Here is a 13,237-nt window from a genome sequence, read left to right on the forward strand (position 1 = left end):
TCAACTTGTATCTGAGTCTAATCCTACCAGGCTGTTGGTGGAAGGCCTCAAAATCTTTAATCCAAAAAAATGAGGTCCTTGCACATAAAATATTAATATGACAGAAAAGTTTAGCCTTAGTATCTCCCTAAAGTGATAATTTTAAGTTACAATGGATTTTAATTGAATACAAAATTGTACTACTTGTCAATCAAGGTAGCATAATTTTGTATGAATGCTGTTTCCAAAATGGTATCGGTTAATATTTTTCAACTAGGTGTCAGTCATCTTTAATCGGCTACATTCAATAAATTAAATGAACTTATGCATACATACATACATACATACATACATACATACATACATACATACATATACACCCTCTCTCCTCTAACCTGCAGTCTCGGTGCATTTCTAAAATCTGTTCCAAAAGTTATCCAGATATTAAGGGCAGGCAGGGTAACATCTTATTGCAGGAATAAAGTGATTGTCTCCATTTGAGGATGCAGTTGTCATTTAAATATGTAGCACTACTAGGAATAACAGTATAGGTGTTTTACCAAGAAACATTAAAAAATTTGGAGGGAATGGCTGATATATGAAATCTCATATCCAAGTCCAGTAAGTCTTTCCCAGTATGTTTTAGCACAGAGGCTGAGTTTTCTCACTGAATAGATTTTCTATTACCAATACGTAGTTATACATATTTCATAGAGCAGGGGTGTCAAACTCAAGGCCTGGGGGCTGGATCTGGCCTGTGGGGTGCTTGGATATGGCCCTCAGGGCCACTCTGGAAGCAGCAAAGGACCAGTCTACGGTGCCATTGCCAGCAAAAATGGAGCTACATTTTCACTGGCAGAGGGTTGCAGGAGGCTGTCACAGCTCAGGAACCCAATTTCACTGGCAAAGGGCTCAGGTTACCATAGACACCCCGACACGAGTGACATTGAGCTGGCATCACCCACCCAGGCCATGGCCACCCCAGGCCCCCTCAAACACAACCCTGATGCCCTCAAGGAAATTGAGTTTGACACCCTTATCATAGAGGAAACTTCTCCTTCTAATAAAACAAATAGGAAAGTTTTCATGTGTTATCAGATCAGTGGGTCTGAGTGTATTTTATATTAGTACTTGGAGTTGAGCTATAAATTACATACCAATATGGTAAGATTGTGTTGATTAGAAATAATATTTAATTAATTCATGGAGATCAACAGTGACCATAATTTTCAAAGGATAGATTAATCGAAACAAAATGTATACTTCTAAATATTAGAAGGGGGGATAAATAATGGGTAATAATAGGTATCATGTATATTTTGGAATCTTCTCAAAGGATTTATTCATAACTAAAAATAACATGATGGATTACTCCATCAGGAAGAGTAAGTGCCAAATTTGGGGATGTATTCTTTGGGGAATACATTTCATATTCTAGAAGCCACACAGAATAATGTCCTCTTTGCATGGACCGTAATTGAGCTTCTAGCAATGGTGGCATCTTTAGAAGGTTCTCTGCTGTTGGTCTATATAATCAAGAAGGTTCATGGTGAGAAAAGCACTCTTTCAAATAATCAGGTTCTAAGACATTTCTGGCTTTAAGGACAAACAGTGTCATCTTTTGGGATCCAGAAAGTGTGCCTTCTCTGTGGCAGCACCTGCCATGTGGAATAAGGTCCTCCAGGAGATCTGAAAGACCTGACTTTGTGGTAGGATGCATGTGATAGCCCATCTCCTCATTAGAGGTGATTGATGTTTTTTTGGTTTTTGGTTTCTGTTGACATTGTATTGTCATTGTGTTACTTCTTTGTGTTTCTGTGTGTAAATGTAATTTATATTATTATATTATGTTCTTAGGGCAGGTAATACCAAAATCAAATAAATAAACAGGAGCATCTTAAATCAAGCCTGGTGATAATTTGGTAGTCAGCGCAGATCTTTGAGTGACAGTTTTATATGATTCCTCTATCTTGTTTAGGCTGCCATGATTTCCTCAAACCTGACTATCTTTCATTAGTAGACTAATGTGAGTGCATAGCAGTTGCCATATGGATTCTAATAACAATGTGGACAATTGCTGTCAGCTCTGCATAGGAAGTGTCCCAGTTGAGCCATTAACAATAATTTTGCAAATATGTTCTTTGCAAATCCAGTGGGGTCAAAGTGCACAAACAACACTGGCAAATCTGCTCTTCCTGGGAAAGTATGACTTATTTTAAAAAAAAAAACATTTTACCTCAGTCTCAGAGGTAAAGTGCTTACATTTATCCATAACACTTTCATCTTGTCTGGATTTAATTATACCCATTATTCCTTATCCAGCCCCTTATTAAAACAAGGCAATATTCAAACTTACTTTGTTTGAGCCATGGTAGCACAGTGGTTACTGCAGGCTACTTCTATTGATTGCCAGCTGCATGCAGTTTGGCAGTTTGAATCCCACCAGGTTCAAGGTTGATTCATCCTTCCATCCTTTCAGGGTGGGTAAGATGAGGACCCAGATTGTTGGGGGCAATGTGCTGGCCCTGTAAACTGCTTAGAGAGGGCTGTAAAACACTGTGAAGCAGTATATAAGTCTAAATGCTATTGCTATTGTTGATTCAGAAGGCAGAGAGCAGAGAGCAGTAGAACTGGATGTCACTAGCATGCTGCTGCTATCCTCTAGAGCTTCAAATTAACTCTCATAATGGTTTTATGGAGATGTTAAACAATAAAAATAACAAAATAGAGCCTCATGGAACACACAGGTCATTGATGACCTGCTGCATTGGAGTGAGACATAAGCCTAAGAAAGAAAGAATGCTGAATGGTAGTACCCAAATAAAAAGGAACACTAGAAGTACTGTAAGGCAATGCTTCCAAGTGTTAAAATCACTGGATGGTGGAATATAATGTTTATATGATACTATATTTAACAATATTATATTTTGAAAGCCATCAAGAGTTCTAAGAGAACTAGCAGGTTCATGTATTTTCAGATTTAAGTTATTCTTTACTGAGTTTATGGCATAGGCCAGATGAAACCTCAGACTCATTTGGATCTGAGAGACTAATATTTTTTCTATTACTTTAAATTTCTCTATTAATATTTAGGAAATGTTTAGGTTGAGGAAGGGCTTTCAAATTTTCTAAAGAAGTCCTTTAGATAGGCAAGAATACATCTGCCATTCAAGGGTTCTTTGACAATGGAACCAGTCCCAACCTGGCTAATATAATCATCCACAAACAAGTATAGTCAAGACAGTGGGACTTCCACTTTCCATACATCCTGTCCATATGATCTCCAAATTGAAAACCAGACTAGCAGTAGCCAAGATTATCTCTCTGCGGTCTGTACATTACAAAATAGTAGTAAATCCAATTAACTTTTCCTGAAGAAGATTACAAAATTTGTCTTCCAGTCTCTAACTATTCTGGCATCACCAGACTCTTCTGTATAAATGCAGTGGAGCTGAGAACTAAGCCCTTTTCACTTTACTTAACACATTACTGCAGAGTAGAATTTCAGATGACCCCATCTTTCAACTCTGTGTAAGGTACAATTTATCACAATAATTTCTCTATTCATTCTCTGGTCTAACCACCGTGGTGATGCAGTGGTTAGAATAAAGTACCTTAGGCTACTTCTTCTGACTGCCAGCAATTCCGCAGTTCAATTCCCACTGACTCAAGATTGACTCAGCCGTCCATCTTTCTGAGGTCAGTAAAATGAGGTCCCAGATTGTTGGGGGCAATATGCTGACTCTGTAAACTGCTTAGAGAGGGCTGTAAAGGACTGTGAAGTGGTATATAAGGGCTATTACTATTGCTTCATTGCTGTCAGCTTCCAGTTAAAGGAAAGATAGTATTTAGGTACCATAAGGTTAACTAAAGGGGTCATTTTGCATATTTTACATATCAGATAGACTTTAACAGTAGATGACGCAAGACATTCCACAAGTACCTTCAGAAAAAAAATATCTGAATTCATCAGATACCTGAGTAAAATAATTTTAACCACTTCCCTGATTGGGGTATACCCCAGTCAAGGAATATACTCCTTGAATATACTCCAATCAAGGAATGCCAAACAAGCTATGGATAAATAGTAAATAGGCCAACCAAAGAACCTCCAAGAACATTCCCATCAACACTGACAGGTGAGCCTCTAGAAGATAAACTGAGAGAAAATCCCACTCTTTACTACCATAGCATTGATGATGTTGCCTAGTTTGTGAGAAAACAACCAAGCTTAGAGAGCACCAAAGACCCCTCATGTCAACCCTGAGCTACAAATACCTGGTTTTATTGGAATCTTGTAATATTTCAAGTGCTAATAAAAATTTATTTTCATTTTTGTTATTATACCATCAATGTTATGAGAGAAATATTTTGTTTCATATCTTTATATCTTCTGTTATTATCAGACTTCTGAGATAGTCCAGGAAAGAAGCACACCCAGAAATACTACTTGTACTTTGTTGTACAATTACATCAACATAATTTTGCAAGTTTGAAAATACACCTTTCCCCCCTTACCTTTGCAGTCAGATAAACTAGGGAGCATCCCTTCTGAGATGTTTGCCATGCTCAATTTCTTCTGGGGACTCAGCAGTTTCTGGTTGTCAACCAATTATGCCTCATTTTCTTAGTTGTATAGTCTATATATGAAAATATCTTTCTCCTTTTATTATTCAGTTTGTAAAGAGTTGTAATATAATCTTTCCATTTTCTTTTAATTGCATTTGCCTCTATTACCTCTTTCATAAACATGTATTTGTACCTTAATTGTACATTTTTATATGATTTTTTCTGATTTTAAAAATAGCTCTCAATTTCCTTTCTTTCCTCCTCTCTCTCTTTCTTTGTAGTTTCTTGTTTGATTCTGGAAGTCTACATTCAGTCATTATAGATCTTATTTTTAAGGTTTTCATCTCTCAGCTTCCTTTGAGCAACAATATAGAGAGAGACGTGTTATTGTGAAAATCAATGTGAAGAGAGATATTACCACAATTTCAAAACAAATTACAGTGATAGCCAAATTCTCTTTAGCATAAGATTAACAGATTGAATCAATGTATTCCTTACATTGATTTTGTATTTATAATTTATGTGTATTGTTGGACAAAACTTTCTAGCACACTCATTCTTCTACTTTTCTAAGTGTGACCTTTATATTTGACATCAATAATTTATTATCTGATTCATAATCATCCTCTGGAAGGTTCTTCACTTATTGGATTACACTTCCCCATTTTATGGAGTTGATTTGATTCCAGTGTTATCCGTCTGGTGATGTCCAGCTGTGGAATTTGTATTTTAAGTTGTATAAAGCAGGTGTTGGCAATAAATAAAATCTTTCCCCCAGAATCTGTTCATTTATCTCTTGTATTGTTTACCAGATTCAAATCTTCATGGAATTCCAAGTTTTATCTTTCTTCAGCCTTAACATTCCATTCATTCATTAGTAATATGACATATTTTCTTGATATCACATTTAGCATCACTTCCAGTTTCTCTTAAAATTCCACAATGTCTTCCAGATTTTATCTGTGGTGGGTATATATGCATTGAAATTCACTGGATATCTATTAATTGCATTAGACATGGTTCTGTCACTTACAAATTTATAATTGAGCACATACATGACTTTGCAATGTCCTTTGTAAATATAATTGCCTTCATATGGCTTTTCACATTCCTAGAACGTCCAATTCAGTATACTTCATTTCTGCTTTAATAATTTTACATTTTAATTGGTATTTCATATTCCAGTTCCAACCATGGTCTTGTAGAATAAGGAACTTTTTCTGTCAGTCTTGGCGTGAACTGAATATATAATCTTATGCTTCTTTGCACAAGATCACCCTGAACTTTGAATCAATTTGATGATTCCCCCCCCCCCCAAAAAAAATCTGGCTTTGATTGCATTTTTTGAAACAGCTTACTCTTTGGTGACCAAAAGAAGACTTTGTTTGATGTTGCCTCAAGCATCATTTTTTTAATGTTGTAAGCCATTGGCAGATTTTATCTTTATCCATTTTTCCCTAAATCTTTTATAGAAGTTGACTGGTAGTGATTTTCTTTGCCTGTTCATTTTAATGCTTTATTTTGATATTAATGTTTTGTTTCCTGTTCATTCAATAAGTTCTAGTTTTTAACTTGTGCCTGTTCTTGACTGTATTTTACATAATTAGCCAATGCAAGTCTTTCTTCTTTGACAGTTTGACTTGAAGTAAACTTTTGCCTGCATTTCTGTGCAGCAGGTATAACCTATCAATATTGCTACGGGGATGTAATCCATATTGAATAGTCATCAGTTTTCTTATTTTTCGATCCAAACTGCTGAGTTCAACTTCTGTTCAGTTAATAATTCAGCAGTGTATGATATAATAGGTATGGTCCAGGAATTATTGCCTTTGATTGTGTTTCCACTGCTAATTCTTTAGTAATCTTCTCATTCTTTGGATGTATTCTTTACTAACCATAAATTATCTTGTTTATGCTTGATGTTATCCAACTATAAATTGCACAGGTACTTTTAAGTTTCATCCTGATGGCTTCTGATAGTTTGGTCATTTGGCATTTCAATTCCATTACTGTTCATAAATTTACCCTGGTTTATTGGTACTGTAGCCCATTTCTCTAGGCCAAATTCCATTGCTATATGTGCTAACAATTCTAATGATATATATCAAAGACTTTATTTTGATTTCTGATTTCCATAAAGCTCCAGATCATCCATCTAAAGCAAATGTAAGATTTTGCAACATTTTTTGCTGCTTGATAGTCAAGATTTGTTTTCTTCAAAAACATTGAAAATGGTATCGTAGCAATGAGAAATAATAAGAATAATAATGAAAGATGCCTCTCCTAATATTGGAAAGCCTATATTTTTCATTTCCAATTACCAGTTCTGACTTCCGCCTTCATTATTTTTTCTATAAATATTTTAATGTTTTTTTCTGACATCAATTGTTTTCAAATAGTTGATGAATCCAACAATGTGATAATAAATCAAATGCCTTTCTATAATCAATCTAGACCATTATAACAGTTTATTATTGTGTAAATGTTATTATATATTATATAATATGTTATTATATATTATATAATATGTTATGGTTACACAGTCTAAGATGCTTAGTTTGGATTTGGCATTTTTAACCACCTAGCAAGTCCTTCCCAAGGACTTGGAATAGGCAAATGTTGTTTCACAGTATGAAAAGTATCACCACAGGATATAAGCTGTTCCAAATAAAGCTGCCTTTTGCAATTGACTGATGGTGATGCTGTTCAAGCGGTGATGGTGTCCAAACATTTGGGATTGAATCCAAGGCATCTATTGGCGATATATATATATATATATATATATATGTTTTCTGAGGTTTTCGTGGGTGTTTGTATGTAGGTCTTTGGTTATTCGGGTTTTCTCCCGTGTAAAATTGGAAGTGACTTGGCGACGTTTCGACGAAGTCTCATTCGTCATCTTCAGGCTTCAGCTTCGTGTTTCTGGGAGCAACGAAGCTGAAGCCTGAAGATGATGAATGAGACTTCGTCGAAACGTCGCCAAGACACTTCCAATTTTACGTGGGAGAAAACCCGAATAACCAAAGACCTATATATATATATATATTTGTTTTTATATATATATATATATATATATATATATATATATATATTTGCCACAGTCATTCTACTTCTATTTGCAGGACTTTGAAATTTGTAATTTTCTCCAGTTCTTTCTCTTCTGTTCTGCTGGTACTGTCCAGTATCATGCAAGTCTGAATGCACCTTCCCCCCCGCCATCCTTTACCTTCATGGGAACTAAGGAGGGTCTTATCTGCAATGCTTACTCAGGTTGCATGTCTGGTCCAGACTCAGTTTTCTTTTATTAATTTGTTATCTTGGTTGCAGCTTTTCCTCCTCTCTCTCAACATTATTCCTTCTCCCATTACAGGACTTATTTTTTTATTTCTTTTTATTTAATAGACTGATGACTTTTTGGCTTGAATTTGTAGACTTTGGTACCTATCACTAATATATTAATTATTTTCTACATAATGATTTTCACATTTTTCACAGTGGATCATAATGGGTGGACAATACTGTATTGGGAATGAGAAATATTATAGTTAACATTTCAAACAGAGGGATAAAACAAAGAAATTAAAATGCATCTGGAACTATTACAATAAAAGTCTACATCAACAAATGCATGTAGTTTACAATATTAACAAATGCATCAACTAGCTATTGTAATTAATCAGCAATAAATATAATAAAAAGTATGGTGCAGCTGTCTTAATAGAACAGTAATATTTTCTGTGATGGAAAATGCCACTTTATCTCATACTATGTCAGACATACTCTATTTACACAATTGTAATGAATTCCCCAGAAAGCAAAAGTGTGCAGGATATGGAATATAAATTCAAGTACTGAAAATGGTGGAATGGAGACATAATTTAGGTATCTAATCAACATGGCTCTAAATGAAAGCTCATACCAGAAAATAGAGACAGTTGGACTATATGAAATAATGGGAGGGCTTTGGGGGAGACCAACTTATATAAGAACAATGTTATTTTTTGAATGTCTGATGGCTGGTAAACTATAAAGAATATTCCTGGGGTAGAAGGTAAACTTAGTTACCAGTCATGACTTATGGGTTAATCTAAAGGACTAGCCATGCTTTAGATAAAATAATAGTTTGAAGTCTGAATGATTTAGATGTTTTTAAAGCATTCGTCTTAATAGGGTAGAAGTGTTGTTTAGGCTTTGTTGTCTTTGTGGTAGTCAATGTGTCTTAAATTTTGTATAATTAAACGGCAACCTCTTCAGAACGGAACAGAAATTCAGTTCCAATTAGAAAAAACTATTGTTTTTAACAATCAGCTTTTTATAAACCATATAACAGTTGCAGTGAGTTTCCCAGAAAAAAAGAAATGTATGTTCTTGAGAAGTAATGGATGTTCTTGAAAAGTCATTTCAGAAGAAGAAACTGTGCATTACCATCATTCTTTCCAGTTGTGGAAGTGAAAATTGTGGTATTGTCAGTATTTGGCATTCTACAGCATAATTAATTTAGGTATGGAAGATACAGAGCTAAGGGCAGTAACAATCTTTTGTCTTGTTGCATGGATAATTGAAATAGCCCAGTGTTCAGAGTGTTCTTGTCCCAAATATGTAGGACAGAAAATCAGTTGAATTTCATTAGGACGTAAACTGTTATGTCCCTGACAAAAGGTGGCCTGTACTTATAGAACCTAAGAAAACTTCCCATTTAAAGAAGTTTCTGCTTCCAGTAAGTTTCTCCAGTAAGGAGGCTTGAGAAAATATAAAAGATTAATATTAAAATAACAATTTAAGTAACAAAGTTGGGGAAAACTATACATCAGATCAGTACAATAACACCATGGCTATCTAAACTCTGACCTTAGCAACCAACATCTTAACTCAAATCTCTCCCTTGATGGTTTTTGCCCATGGTTTATTGCATATTTAATTAGATTAAAATAAATAAATGAAGGAATAAATGATATGCTGCAAAAGCACCACTCAAAAATAAAAAGGAAGTGTAGCTGCAGCCTAGTTCTTTTTTTGGAAATATGTCTACCTGTTAAGGAGAGACAAGAAGAAAAGAAACAGAAAGGTTATAAAGAACTAAATGTATTACTGGCAGTCTTTGGTTAATGATGGCAGTTGGGATTGGAATTGCCATCACTAAATAACATGATCATAAAGAACAATATCAGGTGACCGTACTATTTAGTAATGATAATTAGGGCAGTCCCAGTTTCCATTATTAAGTCAGGACCTTAGATGAACATAGCTTTCTACTTCCAGCTATCTTCCCCATTTACTTTGCTTGTGGGAAGCTGAGAGGGAACATCGGAAATCATGTTTATGTTACTGCAGCAATGTTGCAACAGCTGGAATTCTGAGGCCTGGTTTTCCCTACTAAACATTCAGCACTGTTATAAGTTTGAAAAAGAGATAAACAGTTGGAAAGTCCCCCTTTAACTGCTTTTTGTTAAATAGACCATTGTTGAGTGGCATTAACTGTCATAGTAACCATTTTGTGAACATTTCAAATAAGATCACAGGGATCCAAGATGTTTGGATGAACTTATGTTTGAATTTACACAATTTACAATTCCTGAACAAATAAGTAAACCAAAAACAGCTGCTTGTCAATAATCACACTTTTCCAAATTGTTTTGGTACAATGCTTCTATCCTCTTAAAAAGTGTGATTAAAGTGCATATTTTAGGGAATGTCCTTGCAAAAATTAATATACGCAAACATACAAAGAATATAAAGATAAAGGTTCCCTTCACACTTATGTGCTAGTCATTCCCGACTCTAAGGGCTGGTGCTCATCTCTGATTCAAAGCCGAAGAGTCAGCACTGTCCAAAGACATTTCCATGATCATGTGGACAGCATGACTAAATGCCAAAGGTGCACAGAATGCTGTTACCTTCCACCAAAGGTGGTCCCTATTTTTCTACTTGCATTTTTTATGTGTTTTCAAACTCCTAGGTTGGCAGAAGGTGGGACAAGTAACGGGAACTCACCCGTTACGCGGCATTCAAACTGCTGAACTGCTGACCTTTCGATCGACAAGCTCATATATACTATGTATATACACAGAGAGAGAAAGAGAGAGAGAGAGCAAGAGAAAACACAAATATTAGAATTATGCATATTGAAGCAGATTTTTATAAGAATAAATTTAAAGTTAAAAATTAAGAAATCCAGAAATTTCCATACTGTAGAGTAAGCCTGATAGATCAGCAAATGATTGATTTGGTGATTTGGTGAATCAGCCCAAGATTCACCACTGTGCCATGGTGGTGTATGTATATATGCAGTATTCCCGACTGCCAGCAGTTCAAGTCTCACCGGCTCAAAGTTGACTCAGCCTTCCATCCTTCTGAGGTTGGTAAAATGAGGACCCAGATTGTTGGAGTCAATATGCTGACTCTGTAAACCACTTAGAGAAGGCTGTAGAGTACTATGAAGCAGTATATAAGCCTAAGTACTAAGTGCTATTGCTATCAATAATAGCCTCAGACGCTTTATTAAGCATGCTAGCTAATTCTTCATCTAGAGGCAAAACAGTTCTCATTCTGTCAGTTTATTGTCCTCTGGCTTTGAGTTCATAACTGGAGCCAACTATGGCCCTTATCTGTTTATTCTAAGATGTATTATATAAAAACATTTGTGTGCGTTTAAATTCAAAATATTTAAATAGAAGATTAGTGATGAAATAAGGCAAACTTTTCCAATCTAGGTGTCTTCTTTCTGCATGGACCTTCCACTCTCAGAATTTTTCAAATAATTCTATTATTGCTGAGAACTATTGGTGTTGAAATCCACATTTCTGGAGGGCACCAAAGCTGATAAAGCACGCAGCAAGAGAACCCTAATGCAAACTTTCAGATCAGTTTATTTTTTAAAAAATATTTATTTATTTAGCCACCCATCTCACAAAAAGTGAGTCCAGGTGGCATTTATATTGTGGAGGAGCAGCATTCTGAAGACTGCTAGCTATTTAGGTCCCCATCTCTAAGGAAAGCTAAAGAGATTTCACTTGTTAGTGCAATACTACTTTTGTCAACACATTATGTAAGAATTTAGATACATAAGAAATGTGTCCCTTTCAACTTCAATACCCCTTTTGCAGAATGATAATGTCACATTATATCCATTTAAAGGACACACAAAATGGTATCTATTTTCACAGTGCAACAAGTATGTGTGTCTGTATGTGTGTTTGTGAGTGTGTGTTACATCATCTAGCTAATTCCTCAGAAAATTGTTCACAAGGCAAAGAAGGATCATAGATAAGATAAATTAATAATTAAACATAAATTATAATTCTTATTCAATACATTATGAATCATACTTGGACAATGCTATTGAAATTAGCACATATTTTATGATTTTAATTTCTGATTTAAAGTTAACTATAACTCAACTATAACTCAACTTTGGTTGACAATATATTCTTGCCCACTGCATTTGGTTAAATGGTGACAACCATTTAAAATATGACAATCTTTAAAGTGACAACCTTTAAAATATATCTAAGAATGTTCTTGAGTATGTTAATGAAGGTGCTATGAATTTAGACTGGACCAGTTTCCAGGGATCCTAACTACCTTGACCGCATCTGCACTTCGCATGAGAAAATGCTGTATGGATGGGTAAAATTCACTGTGAATGGATATTTGGTAATATAAATGTACAGAACAGATGTTTTCTAGATATTTTCTTCTTAATTAGTCTAACATAAATAGCTTTGAAAAAGAGAAGCACAAAACATTCATTACCAACTTTATCAGTCCCCATGCTAAATTAAAGTTCCTTCCTTCATTTGTTAGAACTCCAAATAACTATTATAACTTATTTCTCTTATTGCACTTACTAGAGAATAGTCAATGGAAAGAGCTTAAATTGATTGAAATAACCTGGACCAAACAATGATGGCATTGCAAGGGTTGCAATTTATTTTAATTGCAATTCCTCACCTTGGTTTTCACTGTCAGCAAGACAAAGAGGTTTGATTGGAAAAAAAAAACAACAACTTTCAGACAGTGATTATATTGAGGTTATATAGAACATTTTCTATATCTTATCTTAGTAGCATAACTACCTATAATAGCTTTATTAATAAACTGGAATTTTATAATCATTATTATTGAATTTTCTACTCTAGGCACAATAGTATTAAATATAATACAATCCTCATCATCTTTCTTTAAAAAGGTGATACTGTACTCAGTACAAAGTATTATCTAGCAGCTAAATTTAGACTACAGGTCATCTATAGTTTAAGAACAAGTACTGTGCCCAAGATCCATCTTTAAGTTGAATTTTTATGTAAGCCAAAACAGTATTAGTGTATAATACTGTATACGTAGTACTGTTTAATGAACTTGAACCAGTGTGTATTTAACTCAAATTTTGTTATGGGTCGTTCTTAAACTGAGGTATTCTTAATCTAGGGGCTTGCTGTATGCCATTTCCTAAATGAAATCTTTCCAGGTATCCTCATGTATGGAGGTAGAACACTTTTTTTTAAGTGTTGACACCATAACATCTGAATAATTGTGAAACCTATCATTTGATTTATGGGATTGTTTTCATGTTTGCAGCAAGAATTTCAATTTAAAATCCTTCAATTCTTTCAGACATGTGAAAAATATATTCTTGTATTTTCATGAAATATCCTACTCATCCATTTTATACCTTAGATACATTTAGAAA

At 34.7% G+C, this 13,237-nt stretch overlaps 1 protein-coding gene across 3 annotated transcripts in view; it reads left to right on the top strand.

The window, feature by feature from the left end:
- NRXN1 (neurexin 1) overlaps positions 1 to 13,237 on the top strand; it is a 1,023,581-nt gene that overhangs the window by 322,501 nt on the left and 687,843 nt on the right. The window lies entirely within an intron of this gene.

This window comes from Ahaetulla prasina, chromosome 1 (assembly GCF_028640845.1).
Source record: "Ahaetulla prasina isolate Xishuangbanna chromosome 1, ASM2864084v1, whole genome shotgun sequence".
In the NCBI taxonomy this organism is placed as follows: Eukaryota; Metazoa; Chordata; class Lepidosauria; order Squamata; family Colubridae; genus Ahaetulla; species Ahaetulla prasina.